The sequence below is a fragment of the Cheilinus undulatus genome, linkage group 15 (assembly GCF_018320785.1).
Source record: "Cheilinus undulatus linkage group 15, ASM1832078v1, whole genome shotgun sequence".
NCBI classification, from domain to species: Eukaryota; Metazoa; Chordata; class Actinopteri; order Labriformes; family Labridae; genus Cheilinus; species Cheilinus undulatus.
The window spans coordinates 11421439-11438970 of NC_054879.1; the positions used below are offsets into that span (position 1 = coordinate 11421439).

At 39.5% G+C, this 17532-nt stretch overlaps 1 protein-coding gene across 4 annotated transcripts in view; it reads left to right on the forward strand.

Moving 5' to 3' along the window:
* Positions 1-4304: 4304 nt before the first annotated feature.
* Positions 4305-17532, forward strand: part of gulp1a (GULP PTB domain containing engulfment adaptor 1a) — a 116374-nt gene continuing 103146 nt past the window's right edge. For 3 of the 4 annotated variants that reach the window (XM_041807601.1, XM_041807600.1, XM_041807593.1), the window contains exon 1: positions 4305-4394. The gene's annotated coding sequence lies outside the window, so the exon portion shown is untranslated. Of the gene's footprint in view, positions 4395-6661; positions 6684-17532 lie in introns of those variants that run through there. The other variant, XM_041807599.1, reaches the window with a different exon arrangement.

Consider the following 17532-nt stretch of genomic DNA (forward strand, 5'->3'; position numbering starts at 1 on the left):
TATTGCTTTGATAAGATTGTTTATTATTCAGGATAGATATATCTGTGGTAATAGCTTAACTTAATAGTGGACCGTGGTTTTGCTAACCTCCCCCAGTTGACTGGGACTCAGAAAGCTCTTCCCTTACCCCCCTTGTGGGCTTAGGGGCGGCCTTGACTGTAACATTTAAAGAGTCTACTTTGTATCGATATGAATATGGTGTACCTTCGGCTTAACCTCTGAAGTGCCTTGAGAAAAAAGGTTGAAAACTACTGATTTAGAGTTTAGTTGTCACCTAATCATGTTTATTTGCTGTCATTGATTAACTACCATTAACTGAACAACAAAATGTTTTTTATGGAAAATGCTTTTCACTGCTTGTTCACGTTGTGAGAGCATTATTCTGTCATAGATAGTTTAGCTCTACTAGTTAAGCTGAACCTTGCGTCCATGTGGTGAAACTAGTTGATGAAACAACTAAGTTATGGCCCAACTAGTTCCACCGTAGTGCAAAGTGTGGACTTCACACCCCAACTAAAGACAGAATTTAAACACACACTGGTGCATCAGGCAACAGCTGGTCATTCATTTGTTCTCCTAAATTATTCAGTGTAGCACAAACCAAGAAATGCCCAAAGGCTCACACTTGATCTCATCTATCACTGAGAAAAATCCTGAAAAAAAAAAAATCAACTCTGCTGGAAACAGATCTTCTTATGTCAGTTTTGTTTTTATCGAGATGGGAATCACGTTTCATGGATTTAAGGGATTTGAGGATTTTGAAGGGTAGATATTCCCAAGAAATACTAAAAAGATGGTTTAATATTTTGATTTCAGTGAAACTGGGTAACTCAGCACTGTCATTTGTACAAATTCCCACTTTTTTTCTGCTGTGTTGTTTGACCTCCACAAGATGCCTGCAATTACTCACTGCACAAGTGATTTGACTGTCTTTCTGTGGTTGTAGATGTCCGATTGTAGCTGATGTATTTGACTTAAAAACTGCAGAATAAAGCAGTATATATCATTTTAACTCTTCACTCTGCCAACTTTGTCTTTATTAGTAAAAGTTTTATCTCTGAATCCTTGAATGCTCTTTGAAAATTTCAAATCTATGCATGCAAAGAGGGTCTTCATCAGTTTCTATCAACAGAATCTTGCATACGTTCCTCACTCAGCCTCCAGAAATATAAGACCTTCTACATTTATGCACAGCCTGCCCTTTACATCGCTCTCTGAATGGCATTTCCCACAATTCCTCCTGGCACTTCCATGAGAACATGCAGTACTACAGTGAAACACATAATGGGAAACTCTCATCTATCTCTTTGAATCTTGAAAGGTCCTCGTCTGAAGTGCTCATTTCTCAGATATCGCTCCGATAAAGGCCAAAACACAGTGATTGTTGTGGAGAATCTCCATAAATCTGAAGTAGTCAGCTGCTTTCATATGGTTTTTGATTTTCCAAAGAAGCAGTTTATTGATTTTTAAGACTACAGTTTGTTGACTGGTTGATCAATTTGTTTGTTTTTTTTCTCTGCCAGCTATAAATAAACCCCAGCAGCTTCCAATCCATAGCTGACACAGTGATATAAAATCAATGACCTATAGGAATATAAATGCTTTTTGTTATTGCTCTTCAATTTAAGCTTATGGTTATTACATGAACACAGTTTGGATTTGATTGAATCCAGTTCTGATATGTCTTTGTGCAAGCCTTTGAATTTCCCCACTTTCATTACGTTTGTTCTCTGAGTCAGAAGCCAACCCATGTTCAATCTTCAAGGGTGCAGACGGCATTGACACTGGATGTGAATAGCCTCATAATTTCAGGCTTAAGTGTTCCCCACTTGTCAGGCTCAGGTTGGCAGGGTTCAATATAGAGCTGCAGGGTATAGAAAATAAATAGTATTACCTTTATTTTGACAGACATTACAATTATGATCTGATTCACATCCAGGGGGAATGATCATTTCTGTGTCACTAAATCTATTTTACTCAAAAAAAGAAAGACAAAGGCATGATACCCAGTAAAACATTTTATAAGAGGAAGTCCTTTTTTTTCTATTATTGGCATTAATATCCTGATAAAACCTGAAATACCTTTGTAAGGATTTGTTTTGTGCTGTTATGCTTTTTTAAGATAGTGGGGCTGCACAGTTTGGTGATAATGTCTGATTGCAATTAGGGCTGGGCAATTAATTGAAAATTAGATTAAATCACAATATGGCCTGCTGCAATTATCAAATCACAGAAGATGCAGTATTTCTTTAACCTGAAAATTGTGTCAAAAATACCAGTTTAAATTTTTTTTGCAGCAGAGATGTTATGCATTACAGATAATGCAATCATCCAAAGGCATTTTTTTAGAATAGCCTACAACAGTCCTACTTTTTTGTACATTTTTCTTATTAAATATGAGAATGACAATAATTATAACTCCCTGCAGTAGATTAATTCCTATCCAATTTGCAGTCCAAGTCAAAATCATCACAATTGGATATTTTTCAAAAATGTTCAACTCTAGTTTTATCTAATATTGTGATTGTTATAATACAGAATGATGTATTACTTGTATTTGTTGGTTAAAGCATAATATAAAGAACTTAAGAAATACTTGCATATCAAATTGCAAGTGAAATACTGGGGCAAAAAATAGCAATTAGATTATTTTCCCAAATCATTCAGCCCAACTCGCAATCATACTGGGCAATATTGTGATATGCGATTACAAAATATAACAGAAATGGTATCATGAGTCTACTTCGTTGGTTATCGAGGAAAATACAGAGAATAATGATAGTTTTGAATTTCTACAAATTTTAGGTTGCATAAAAGATACAAAAACCTCAGTTTTTATACTGCACTGCTTTCATAATAACTGCATTTAAAAAAAAGTTATCCTTTTTTAACAATAAAGGTAATTCTACAAAGTACTGCCTGTGAACATAAATGTTTTTCTGTAGGCATTTTTGCAAACCTTTCAAGTGCAACTTAGCTCAAAAATAATTGCAGCTTTTTTGCTATTGTGTAACTGCACTGCCTGACATTGTGATTGCGGTTGTGATTGCAATTGAACATTTTCAGAAAATGAAATAAAAATTTTGAGATTACAAAGTTGTTGATTTTAGGGCTGAACAATTTAGGAAATAATTTGCGTTTTTTTCCCCAATATTGCGATTTGATATGCAATTATTCCTTAGTTTCCTCAACTTATAAATTTACGACAAACACAATCAATAAATCATTCTGTTTAACAACAAACATAATATAAGATTAAACAAGGGCTGAACAGTTTTTAAAATATGTGGTACTGTGATGATTTTGGCTCATGTTGCAAGAGAAGAGAGTGATAACTTTTATGTCTTTTGCATATTTAATAAGACAAAAATCCAACAGACCCCTTTTTTTCTTTCTGAATGTTTGCCTGACTCCTGTTGTAATTATTAGCTTGATCACTGCAAGCTTGCACAAAAGCAGCCCTTGTCTGGACGGTCAGCTTAAATACTCTAAATTTAAGCATTACTGCCATATTTTCTAGGTGGATTACCTATCTTATAAGTGACACAGTGAAGTGAAATTCTATCACTACTGGTCTACAAATAGCACAGATGTTGCTTTGGTTGTCTTTCACTTTGCCTCTTTGCATGAAATAGGATGATTGATGTTCACGGTCACATGTCTCTAACCGTGTGTCTGCTGGATCAGGCTGTAATCATGCTTATAACATGTAGTCTGACCTTGTAATCATCGTTCTTTGTCTAACCTTGTCCTAATAATAAAGCCTTGACTTTATTCTTGCCATTCTGGCCCTATTTGACCTTTCAAAATAAACTCATGAAATGCTTATTCCTCTCTTACAACCAGCCCTATCAACCTTTGGCTGTAATATGACATTCTTTCGTATTCGACAGAAAAAAAGGTGTGTTTCCATCTGGTCTTCAGTTAAAGCCCAGAGCCTCACTGCACTTCTGCAGTACTTTATTATGATGTTTTTTTCCCTTGTATCTAACAACTGGAGCGTCACAGATTTATATTCTTGCACTTGGCTGTATGGCAACTCCAGTGTTTTCATTTTATAAACGAGGCAGCTGTGGTACCATACAACAGTCTCTGTATATCCATCTCTTCATTGTGTATCTATCACTGCTTTAACTACACCTGAAATCCAGTGTATTTCCTTTCATTCATGACTTTGAATGTAATAAACTGATGAATAACTGTATGTATTGTTTTGAAGTGTGTATGTTTTGTTTAATGTAATGACTGCAGCTAGGATCGTGTGTGCATCTCTAAAAGCCTGTCTCATTGTTTTCTTGTCTCCCGCAGAAGATGCAGAACTAATGAGCAGCCAGCAGCCTTTAGATGAGTGAGGCACAACAAAGAAACCTGAACATCAATAGTCCACAGTAACCGTAAGGCTCCATATCCATGATCTGACACTCTCCACAGCTGTCTCTGAAGTTATCATTATGGATCATTATATTATTCCTCCTACTCCAAACCCCCTCAGTCATCATCATCCCAGTGCACACACCTGCTTATTGTTCTGATCAGGGATTTTCACTCTGATTTATAGGAACAAAAGATGGCGAGTGGCATATGTTAGCGCCCACACATACAGCTCTGACAGCACATTCTGCTGTGTATTCCTGTCAGGGTCCCTGTGCTTTGTGATATAATGTAGACAGGGATGTTGGTGACATTGCGGTGCCATTCTGTTTTTCTTCTTCTCAGATCGTCTGTTCACGCTGGTACTCATGCTGGCTGTGACATTTCTACTTTGCACTTGTAAGAGCATCAGTCAAAGTAGTACAGCTCAGAAATTATTATACAGCGCTTCCAAAACATAGCCTTTATGCTGTTTTTCATCACGACACACCATGATGCACACACGTGGCTCAAATGCTGCGACAACCTGTTCTCATGTTTTGAAGTAGACACATGGTATACAGAACGGTGCACATGGACATGTTGTGAACCACAAACTAAAGCACCTTAAGTGTAAGTAAATACAAACTACAACAAAAAACATAACTCTGTAGATGTCAGATGGCACAGCTGCCATATTTCTTCCCTATCACTTTTGAAGAGTTTTGTAGCTGCAAACATTTTCAAAATACAGTTGTACTAAACTTCCAGTTGAAGTTTCGTACAACAAAATGTTGCTGTTGGATTTGTTAGGGCACACAAACCTTTTCAAAAAAATTAAGACATCAGGTAAAATATGAACAAGAGCAGAATGCAGTGATTTGCCAGTGCTTTTCAACATATTTTCAATTGTTTTCAGCACAAAAACAAGAAATGCATTGCTCACACTGATATTTTGTTGAGCTATAAATATATTCAGTTTTTTGCATTCTGTATTTCCTAACATGTTTCAAAAAAGTTGGGACAGGGGCAAGAGGAAACTGGAAAAGTTGAGAAATTCTCAAAAAAAAAACAAAACACCTAGAACATTTCTAGGTAAGTAGTTTAATTAGTAACAGGTGATAGTACCTTTATTGAGTTAAAAGAAGCTCTGTCAACAAAAGCATGAGGTTCTTCACTTTGAAAAAGATTGCATGGGTGAATAGTCCAACAGTTTATGAACAATGTTCCTCAACATGCACTTGCAATGAATTAAGAGCTTTCACAGTCTACAGTCCATTATATGATATAAAGTTTCAGAGAATCTGGTGAAATTTCTGCATGTAAGGGGCATTACTGCAAACCAACATTGATTTCCCATGAACTTTCACCCCTTAGACAGCTCTGCTTTAAAAACATACATAATTCTGTGATGGATATTACAGACTGGGGTTTGGTTAACCTTGCAAAGCCAATGGATAGGCCAGACTCCATCTCTGTCATCAGGCAAATCCATCTTGAGAAGCTCCAATCCATGTTTGTGCCGAACTGAATACAGTTCAGACCAGTCAGCATCATTTGAGGAAAACGAGGTTGAGCTACAGGTAGGGTTGAGTTGTACTGTGAGCCAATAGTAATGGCTTCTACTAAGTGTAGCAGATACCTGGATGTAAGTTTATTATAGCAGCAGTTTTATCAGAATTGGCCCACATTCCTTATTCAAACAAGAGCAAGGAGCAACATTGAAAAGCTTCTCATGAGGTAGGAGTTTTACCCCTACGTTTTAGCTGTGTATATGTACACCCATATTTGTCTTGTTGCTCTAATTATCCCGTCATGAATGTGACAGACAGAAGAGTCGTCTTAACTTTGTCAAAGTTAAGACTACCATGCAAAGTGAAAGCCATATAAGCATAGGTTATTTTTTATTTCTTCATGACATTCACATGTTTGCAAACACACATAAAAGGGGGATTCATGTTTTTCTATGTCATTTTGTATGTGTTTTTTGGCACTATTCACGGGTTGTGAAGCCAATGTATGACCTAATCATATTATTAATGACAAAGTTGGAACTTGAAAGCCAATGCTATAACAAAGATGACAGAGTTACAGCTGATTATTGGCTTAACCCAGACAACAATGAAATACCCTTATTGTTTCATTTCTGTTGATCTGTTCAAAGGATTTTAAGACAAAAGCTTTCATGCATAGAGATTTTATTGACTGGGTTTTCTCCTCCTCTGGTTGCCTCAGAGATTCCCTCTCTCTGCTGCCTAAAGAGGTGTTTTGTCTGAAGATGTCTCCTGAGCTTTAACTGCATCATTACTGCTCTGGAAAGCGTTCCCCTGCAGGTGAGCTGTCCTAGAGTTTGCTCCCTTACATACAATGAGTAATGAGTAGCTTTCACTCATGTTTCATGAACAGTCTTATTAGGCTGTGTTTAGGACTAAGATGTATCATTTCTTTGAACTCTGATTATGATGAAAAAGGTTTTCATCCATCGCTCCTTTAGGTAGTCCTTTTTTTCTGAGTGCTTTGCACCTGGTTGCCCTGTAGAGAATGTGTAGCATGACTCTGATGGCTAGGAACCAGTTTTTACTGTAGCGCAAAAAACTCTGTGTTGACATCGGTCTTCATTATTTGTCTGCAGATTGCTTTCACAATACCCATAATTAAATCAAACCTTTTTCAACGGTACAATTAAATTTGATTGGTAATCTTGAAATTGAAATATTTTGTCAAGCACTCAGCCTGTGAATAGATCTGTGTTTACTAGGGGTGTGACTAGACACTTATCTCACGAGACGAGACGAGACGAGATTTTACCCTTTTTTTTATTTTGGAAAAAAAAAGTACATGGGTGGAAAATATGTCCTTTATACAACTGAAAGTCATAACTGTAAAGTATTCAGGTCTATTCAGAAATGTTTAAACTAAATACTGAATAGGCTATCAGTGCTTCCAAACAGTATGTCTTGTCTAATTCTGATTCAAACTGTATATTTTAATGTTCTTTAAATCAAACCTTTCATTTTAACAGTCTACAAAATCATTAATTTACTACACTATGCTCTCGTTGCTACAATTACAATAACTATTTTTAATATCATATTTAATCATATATAATTAAAAAATTTAGATTATTTGAAAGTACTTTAAGCACAGTTTACAACAGACTGAAATATAAAGAGCTGCATCAGTAAAATTAAACTATTTCTAATCCTTTTAAGGACATCCATATTTCAAACACTCAAAAGAAATATTTCTGTCAATAACACGTTTGCTGTTGTTTACAGAAATAGATTATTTTATCGCTTAGTGGTCTTTTTTTCTCATATGAGCTTTGACAGTGTTGGACACGACACACTGATGAGCGTTATGTGTGTGCGTTGGTGAGCGAGTGTCCCTGCTTTGTCTGCTCTCAGACAGCAAGCAGGGCACGTTTAACTGGGGTTAAAACTTCGTTTTTTTGAGCTAACAGTGGACTCTATGGTGCACCAACAGAGTTGGTTTTGCTGTTTACCGCTGCAGTAAACGGCCCGTCACGCTACCCATGTTAACGCTGTATTTTCCTCATGGAGACTGCACAGGTTACCAGCAGCAGAATCTCATTATTTCGGACCGTTATGATGAACTTATTATGTATAGGCGGATCGTGTGCAGCCCCACGTGGCGCATGCGGAGGAGGGGGTGGGGGTTGAAGCGGTGATCTTAATGGGTCACGGATCAGCTTCCTTTCTTCATTCGTTCTCTCATGAACAGTTTTAAAGTCTCCAGGGCATCTTTGTGATCTTTTATAATTTCCAGTTTGGTATTTTTTTCTGTGAGGAGAGCTGCTGCTTCTACTGTCTGCGCAATATTAATCTCGCAAGATTGATTTTTCCACGACAAGAAATCTCATGGCGTTTTGATCTCACGAGATCTCACGGCACGAGATCTCTTCACATCCCTAGTGTTTACACATTTTTGACTCTTAATAAGAAAATGAAATTGTCTTCAGAACGATCCATTTAGTACCACAAATGTTTGTAAATGGAGACTGCATGGCTAGGCGCTTTATGTCATACACCTGTGGCAATAGGTCTGATTGAAACATCTGAATTTATTCATTCAATTAACAAGTTTTTAGCAAATATATTGTATATTTGATGTGGTTTGTACTTCAGCAGAGAGTCTTGACCATGTCTGCATGTCCCAAAGCATTGGTTCCTGTCAAGTGATTGGCTCATTAGATATTTGTGTTAAGAACTTTAATAGGTGTACTTAATAAAGTGACCAGTGTTGACTTATATATTCATAAAGCTTTGTTGTGCACTTTTTGCAAATCTAGCTTTCATTTTCTAGCCCCAACTTCTAGGTGATGATCTCATTAAAAATTACAGAAGAGTAACTTATATCAGAAAGCCAGACGTCCTTTTGTTTCTTTTGTGTCAGATTTATTGACCAGCTTTTCTGGTCCAGACTCCATTGTGTGTGGCGTGTGTCTTTTTAACTGAAAGCTTTATTTCAAAGGCAGCCTGGACAGGAGTGATGGAGGACAAGGCAGACAGAAGCAGAGCTGTGCGCTGTAAAGTTGAAGCTTTGATGTTTTCTTGCATTGAGAACGGCAGCATCGTAGAAAATGCGATCAAACATTTTTTTTAAAGCTAGACCTCCTGTGATTGATGTGCCTGTTGCCTCTGTAGCAGCAAGATGCACCTCGCTATCTGCTGAAAAGAGGGACGGTTTGTGTTGTTACAGATGGGTCTTCTATCTTTAATGCTCCATCTGAGCCTCTGTGCACCTTGTGGCGTTTATTGAGTTCCTTGTCTACTTCATTTACAAAGTCAATCAAAGCAAACATGACCTGAAAGCCTTGTTTTGCACAGCTTTTTAAAATAAAGCTGGCCAGGCTCTCTGGTGGAGTCATTTCATGTAAAACAGTTGCTGACAGTTATGCATGGCTGTGAAGGAACGACTTTGGCTGGGGTTTATGTTGAAGCTAGGGAACGTCTTATCATGCAGAAACAGCTGCGTAGGTTGGAAGTAAATTATTGGAGTAGATTTGAGCCATAAATGGGCAATTGAAATACTTCTTTAAGATTTATGAGAGTGTTCCCCAGTTTAAGGCCATTTTTATACTCCATGAAACAAGTCTGCAATCTTCAGGGAAATGCAAATGCAGTGGCTACCTGCTATCTACACTATATTACATTGCATTGGTTCCTCTCTTACTGATAATGTAGACCTTTTTTGCCCATCTTTTTTATGAATGAACATGCTTTACAGCTTGAAACCTGATTTTATGAAGTTGTTTAGCGCCTTCAAGAGGAGAGGTTAAAAAGGAAATCATCTAGAAATGCATGTTTGTTTTTGAGAAGGCAGCAGGGATGTTTACTGCTGTCTGGGATGCAGCGTAAGCGTTCATTCATCACAATCAAAATCCTCACTATCTTTATCCAAACACTTCATAAAAACTGCCCTGCCCTTACAGATATACTGCGCTTGGTCAGCTCTTTCCTCTCCCCAGGAATTCAGATAGCTCAGTCAAGACCCAGACTCATACGTCAGGGTGTAATCTGAAAATACTCCGACACCGAGTCTGTCTGATAAGTCTGTTACCACAGCCAGTGATGCACTTTGGTGTAAAATAACTCTCTCTTATGTTGACTGCTGGTAGGAAAGTTAAGAACACTGGGGGTTTGCTGCTGAAGTTGAGGGTCATACTGAACTTTATGGAGCTTCTTAAAAGTTATTCAGGTTTTCCCTGAATCTTTTTATGGATTCATACTTCATTTAATCTTAATTTTGTTTTGGAGTCTGTATATTGTAAACTGAGGCCTGACGACCTTCAATGAAATGATTGATCAGTTGCTTGATGAGCTCTCTTTGGACCAAAATATCATTTTGTTGGACAGTTTCAAAGGCTGGGTGGCTGGGTGGGTGGGTGGGTGTGTGTGTGTGTGTGTGTGTGTGTGGGGGGGGGGGGGGGGGTTTGCAGCAGTAGGTCATCAAGTTCAGAGAGCAACAGAAGTTGCAAACAAGACAGTGACAGAGAGAAATAAGATGCTTTCTGATTGGTTATGCTCTCAAGGACTTGGAAATACATTGACAACTGGAGATACAGTCATGTGCATATGTTTCAGGCATGTAGGCTAAGGATTCTTTATGGGGCCTGATGTGCCACAACTTGGGCTTGGCAGCCAAAGTCCAGCTTGTGGCATCTCTTGTGTCTGGGCCTTTTCACCAATGGTAATATGCCTGAAGACTGATGGCAGTTTTCAGGCCCTTGGGACATCTGCAGTACAACCAAGGGCTTGTGGCAACCCAACACACACCAACACATTTTAATTAATTTGTGTAGTAAGAAGCCCTCTTAAAGGGATACTTCACATTTTGGCAAATTCGCCCATTGCCATAATTCCTATAGTCTTAGTAATAGGTTCATTTCCTTTAGTTGTCGGTGCAAGCTCTTTCTAGATCTGGGGGGACCGATACACCAGCTGCATGCTAACGCTATGGAAGCAGACGGTATTTTTTGCTTTCTGTCATCAAACTCATCAAATACACAATCCAACAACTCCAAAACACTGGTGGACAAGTTGTGACCTGCACATTCACCACGCTATGAAATAATAATTATGTAACATTACGACACATGAAGCAAATACTCAGAACTATTTCTTAAGTAAACCACTGGGCGGAGTGACACAATGCAGCAGCCATGTCTGGAGTGTAGTTCCGGCTTTGCATTTAACTTTAAAACATCTCGTCTCGCAATGCTCCATGATTATTTCACAGCGTGGTGAATGTACAGGTCATGACTTGTCCACAAGAGCGTTTTGGAGTTGTTTCAAAGGGTTTCAAAAGTGGCTGAAGTGGCATTAAAGTGCCAAAAATAGGTGCAGATTTAGTAAGATGGGATGAAAATTGATATAAACTGTCAAAAAAGGTTAGCTGAGGCAGAAATAGTCAGAAACTGGCAAAAATGGGGATATCAAATAGTAAAATGTAGTAAAAGGGGTTAATAGTGGCAATAATGTGTCAAAGGAGCCAACAATAGGCAGATAGTGGCAAGATTTGGTTTAGAAGGGGCAGAAACAGGCAGAAAAAAAGTGGTGGAAAGGGTTTAGAATTGACAAAAAAAAAGGGTTTAAAGTTGCAAAAATGTGTTAAAATTGGTCAAATTGGTGGGAAAAAGTAATGATGAAAACGGGTTAAATTCTGGCAAAAATGGTGTAAGTGGCAACAGTGTAATTCAAAAATGTTCTTAGTTTTTTTAAGGCATCAGGAGACCCCTCTCAGTGTTTCGCGACCCCCAATGGACCCTTTTCTGGAAAGCTGAGATCCCCTGCCCTAGGCCATGCTTACTCACCACAGCCTCCACCTTTCCTTCCAAAGATGCCCTCAGACAGCTTACTTGCCTCACCTTCGCCTCAATTTTTGGCACAAGCATGCCTAAAAGTTCTGCACAGTACTACACATGTATAAAGAGGTGAATTTACTGTATGTCTACAGTAGGGGTGGGCAGATGCTTTGGTTCAGCAGCAGTATCATTTGATCAGTGGAAACACATTGTATGGGAGGTTTCTTAGATGTATGTGAAATACATCCCATACAATGGATGAATGAAGCAGTCTATATGGCATGTAAGGTTATTTCCAATATGCTGATATTTCCAAATTCATTTTAGTTGACACCGATAGCAATACTGATATAAACACGCCTTTTATTACTATTTTTTTACCAAATTATTAAAAAAGTAAACAAAGAGTTTTGGTTATGATCATGGATTGTGTCGTATTCTTTCCTTTACTCCCCAGCACTCAGTCTCTGGTCCCATTCTGGTTCTGCATGTCCTTACAATAGTGTAATGTCTCTCTCACAAAACCAGCCGTCGCACTCCTGGAGGCACAGTGAACAATCCTTAAATATGTTTTTCATTTGTGTTTCAGTACTGGCTGTGAGAGGAATTGGAGAAAACCTATAGTGCCATTTCCAAGCCATAATAGACAAAGAGCCTGCGGTGCAATACTCGCTCATAATAACCACCATAAACATGATGAAGCACTGAAACAATAAGTTTCCCCTCAGTTATTGCACAAAAATCCCAAAGGGGCAAACATGTCAGTGTCAGAACAAGTCAACACATGTTTCATATAAATAATTAAATCTGAGATAAAGTGTTCTGCTGTTTTTGAGAATGTTGAACGTACATAAGATCCCCCTAAAGAGATCTGCAGTTTACAGAGAAGCTGGAGACATGTACATTAGTCTCAAACATGAAAAAAGTTAAATGACCACAGATCTGTGTGTAAGGGACTTACCAGCTACTCTACTCACATGCAACAACCATTATCTGCTGTGATTTTTCATTTCTTTGCAGAGCTTTGTGTGCAGGTACATACAGGTACTATGTGTGTAACAGTTTACAGCTGAAAAGAAACAACAGTGTCCTTTGCAGTGTGCCCTTTGTCAACAGTGTGGAGTCTGCATATTCCCCCATGCTCTTAGGGTATTCTGACTGTCTCCCAAAGTCTAAAGACATGCTTGTTAGGTTAATTGGTGAATTGACCACAGTTGTGAGTGTGAGTGTGACTAGAGCTGCTTGTTATTCTCGCCCAATGACAGCAGAGATTTGCTCCAGCCCCCTACAGCCCTGAATACTGTAGATAAGCAGTGTAGATAACAGGTGGATGTATGAACCTCTCCCTCTCTCAAACTGTTAGCCTGCCGCCATATGGTTAAAGAGAGATGGGCCAGTCTAAGGAACACTGATTCAACGGTGCATCATAACAGTGTCATCACAAGAAGGAAAACCAACAGATATTTAAAACAGATGAAAATACATGTTTTTATCTAAAAAGTACAGAAGCACAGGACTCTACCAACCAATCAGAGTGTTGTTTGACACACCAATTTATGAACAAGCCATGCAGATCTGCTGGCACATCCAATCTATCAAGGTGAAGGTTCCTGTTGTGGATGAGCTCTTACAGCCCAACAGAAGAGCCGGCTTCCACCTGAACTCACTGTGGAATAGATGACCGACCTGCTGATGGAGGACAGCAAGAAGGCCCGGAGAGTTCAGCTGTGGGAGTTTGAAATGGAGGACTTTGACAAGGAGGAGGTAAAACCTCTTCTGAAGGCTGGTGTGGGAGATCAACACCAGCATGCAGAAGAGGTATGTGGAGTTTCAAGCCAAGAAACTCCTTGACTCTCCAGAAGACATCCCTGCCTCCTTCAAACACCAAAAGATCCTCAACCAGGCTCACAAATATGTCCAGATCCTGGTGGAGCAGCTGCATGAGGCTCCAATCTCAAAACAGATGTGCCCAGAGGCTCTCTGTGGTGGCAGTTAGTGTCACCAAGGCTGTCCTGGAGGAAGTGTCGTCTTTATTGCCAACCACACTCCACCAGACCACCCTCTCTTGGCCTGTCAGAGACCTTATGGCCCATTGAGGAAAAGATGAGGCAGAAATACCAGGCTGACTCTCTGAGGAGGGAGCTCCACAGCTTTGAGGCAGAGGTGCTGAAACCATCGCAGACATAACAGTGGAGCACATCTGTGGTTTGTCTGAGCCAAATGCTCACTCAAACACGCCCACTGTTTCACCTCCACACAACCAGACCCTGCTGCTCCGACGCTGTCGCCACAACCTCATGATACCCTGCCAGCTGAACTTCCTCTCACTGTGTTCAGTCCTGGGGGGGTGAGGTTGTGGAAGGGCAGTCAAACCAGAAACCAGAGCCAAACATGGCTCCATTTCCTCTAACTCTGTCAGCCTCTGCTGAAGAACGTCATTCCTCCAGTGAGGATGTTCATGAAGAATCTCTAACAGGCCAACAGAAAGACTCTGCTGCTGCAACGCTGTAGCCATAACCTCATCATACCTTCCCAGCCGAACTTCCTGCAATGGATTCAGTCCTGGGGGGTGAGATTGTGAACAAGCAGCCCATCCAAGAACTGGACCTGATTATGGTCCACTTTTCACCTCCTCCAGTAGATTTTATTGAAACACCCTCTGGTTCCAGTCTGGCTATAACATCATGAAGACCCTACACCAGGCCCAGGTTCAGACTCTCCTGCTGTGATGCACCTGGGAACCTCTGACACCATTAAGACAGCAGAAGAAGAGCGTCTAGCTGTCTCTGTGGAGGCACAAACTTTATCACTACCTTTAACCTCACCTGCTGAACCACCTCTCGTGGTTTCAGACCTTGGAGCTGAAGTGGTCAACAAGCAGCCCAGGAAAAAAAACAGATCTTCATTTTCCCCCTAATACACTGCAGGGTGGTGTGATAGATCAGCAGCCAAGCAGAAGACCAGCTCATCAGATCCCTGCTCCAATGCAGGATGAGGTCTCGGAAACAGGAATTCAGCTCTTCTGCAGATGGTTTGAAAAATCAGTCTCCTGGTGCATCCAGTCTAAAAGAGAAGACTGAGATTTCATCTGTTTATTAATACCAATTTATTTTACATAAATGTTGAAATCAAAATAATAAATTAATTTTTCCATTGCAATCTATTTGCTTCTGCCTGTTTAGTCTTTAATAAGTGTGATGTTGCTGTAATGGTTAGTAGTTGACTTTAATCACTGAGTGTTGATCTACGAATAAATCCGACTAACAGAGAAACCAAGGGTTCCTAATCACCATGAAAATCTTTGCAACACCTCAGACAAACTTGTCTCTTTTATTTTGTCATACTGCTGATGCCTCTATACAAATTTTAGGACATATCACCCAGCTCTGCTACAGGTACAGTATATTCAATCAGGGGTCTTTCTATTTGTAAAGAAGTATACTTCCTTGCATTGATGTATGGCTATACTGGTATAAGCCCCACATGGACCTGGGATATAAAGGGGCTATCCATCCTACCTCCATTTGTACCTGCTTGACTTTAGGGGAATGTAGACAGACGTCATCGTAATCAAACTCTGTGATTTGTCCCCAAGGTTCTTCTTCTTACACCACTTTGGAAAAGTTCTCCCACCATTACCTGTTTCTTTTTTACCCTTCATAACAAAAATGTTCAATTATAATAATCAGAATAATCTTAAATAGAGTGTCAGAAGTTTAACTAAATGTTTTGTCACTTAGGAACTTTGGAGGCCGTCTGTTCTGCAAACATTTCCAAAGTTTATTATTGCGGTAGAGAAAGGAGTGAAAGCGCAAAAAGATGGTTGGTGAAATTCATTAACCTCCCAACAGCTCAGAGGATTTAGATAACACGAAATATGGTCACATTGTATCATATCTCGCCCTGAAAAGCATAAATTATTGAGGGCCGTTTAATTTCCCATGACTCCTCCTGCTCCACACTGGGACTCTGAATTATCATTCCCTCAAACTGTAAGCAAACAGAGCAGAACCGTGAATGACACAATTAAGACAAAATTTGGACATCTGCTGCAGTTGGCATATCAGAACACCATATCTGAGCCGAATCAAAGTCCCCACTGGTCATATGTGGAGCTAAACCTGGAGGGATGAAGCATGGTTGAACTCTGGAGCAACCTTGAAAAGATAAGCTAATCGGCTTAAAAGAGCTGCCTTAAGAAAAAGTCAAAATATGTGACTGTGATTTTGTGGATTAAGGCGTGTCAAATTTCAGCGTAATTGGAAGGAAGAGTCTATTTAAGTCCTCTCTTGGCTTTGATAGTATTACACTGAATTTTCTTAAAGCTCCTAAGGACTTAACAACAGCTCGAAAATTGTCTATATCCATATATTTCTGTTGAATGCTGTACAATTCTGTGTGATTCTGACAAAGCAGTATACAAAGTGCTGACCAAACAAGCCTTTGTTTTACATTTACCTCAGAGAGTTGCATTTGAAGTAGTGTGCTCTGCTGGTTATTAGAAAGCAAAGAAGATACTCCACATATGAGCAGTGCAGGATCAGCAAAGAAATAAGACACTGCTTTTTTCTCCAAGGCCAGGAAAGACAATGCACAGGGAAAGATCCTCACAGCTTCTTTAAATACATCATACTATCGAGTACAAAGTGTGCATTATGTTTCTTCAAGGTTGTTCCACTTCCAAATGACTATTTACTCTTTGAACAATGAGGTGAACATTGTGTTATTGTTGGCACTCAAGGTTGGTGGAAGTAGCTGAGTGCTGCAGTGCTCTTAAAAGATATGTGACCTTTTTGAGTGGTGCACTCAATATACCCAGATAAAAATAAAAGGTTGGTGTTGGCAGTTAAGGTTAGCACCTTGATGATACAGAGATAAAGGCCTGAAAAGTTTAACTTTCAAACCATTGTGTTACCGGAAAAATGTACACAATGAAAAGAATTTTGATTAAATGAAAAATATTTTCCTACATTCTACATTCCCTTATGGCTCTAAGTAGAGATCAGTTAGTGCAAATACATGTTATGTGCAGGTTTTCTCTTTTCATTTTGTCTAATTCATCTGTAGGTGTGTAACGGTGTGTAGAAGTTGGGTTGTATCTTGGTTTCGGGTCATGGGTTCAGTTCCACAAGAACAAAGCAGCAAGAAGTCCCAGCTGCATTTGTCTAGGTTTATTTTGAAGGTGCAGTTACAGTTTGTTCTTTCTTGTGTCATCTAAAACGACCTAATAGAGTTGGTACAGTCTGTGGTGTACTAAGCATAACAAAACAACACACAAATGAATATCTCCAGATTGGAAGTTTCAAAAATTCATAGAATGGAAAAATAAAATGCATGCATCCTGGAGGGTTATGGTTTACTACCGGCATTGAAGCTTCATGGAACGGATTTCCATGGCAGAGCAGCTACATGCAAGCCTCACATCACCAAGTCCAATGCCAAGTGTTGGCTTTATACTGGACTGTGGAGCACTGTAAACATGTTCTGTAGAATGAAGAATTACACTTCCCTGTTTGGTATGTGGCTATCTGGGTTTGGCGAATGGCGGGGAAACATCACCTGCCTGACTGCATTTTGCCATCTGTGAAGTTTGGTGGAGGAGAGATAATGGCATGGGTTTTTCTCAGGGCTTGGGATTGCCCCCTTGACATTTTGGAATATGCTATGCTACCAGCTTTGTGGCAACAGTTTCGGGAAGGCTCTTTTCTTTTCCAACATGACTGTGCCCAGTTCACAAGAAAAGGATAGTGAAGACATGGTTTGATGAGTTTGGTGTGGAAGGACTTGACTGGCCCGAAGACCCCTTACCCCAACCCCACTGAGCAATGAACCAAAGATTTCGAGCCAGGTCTTCT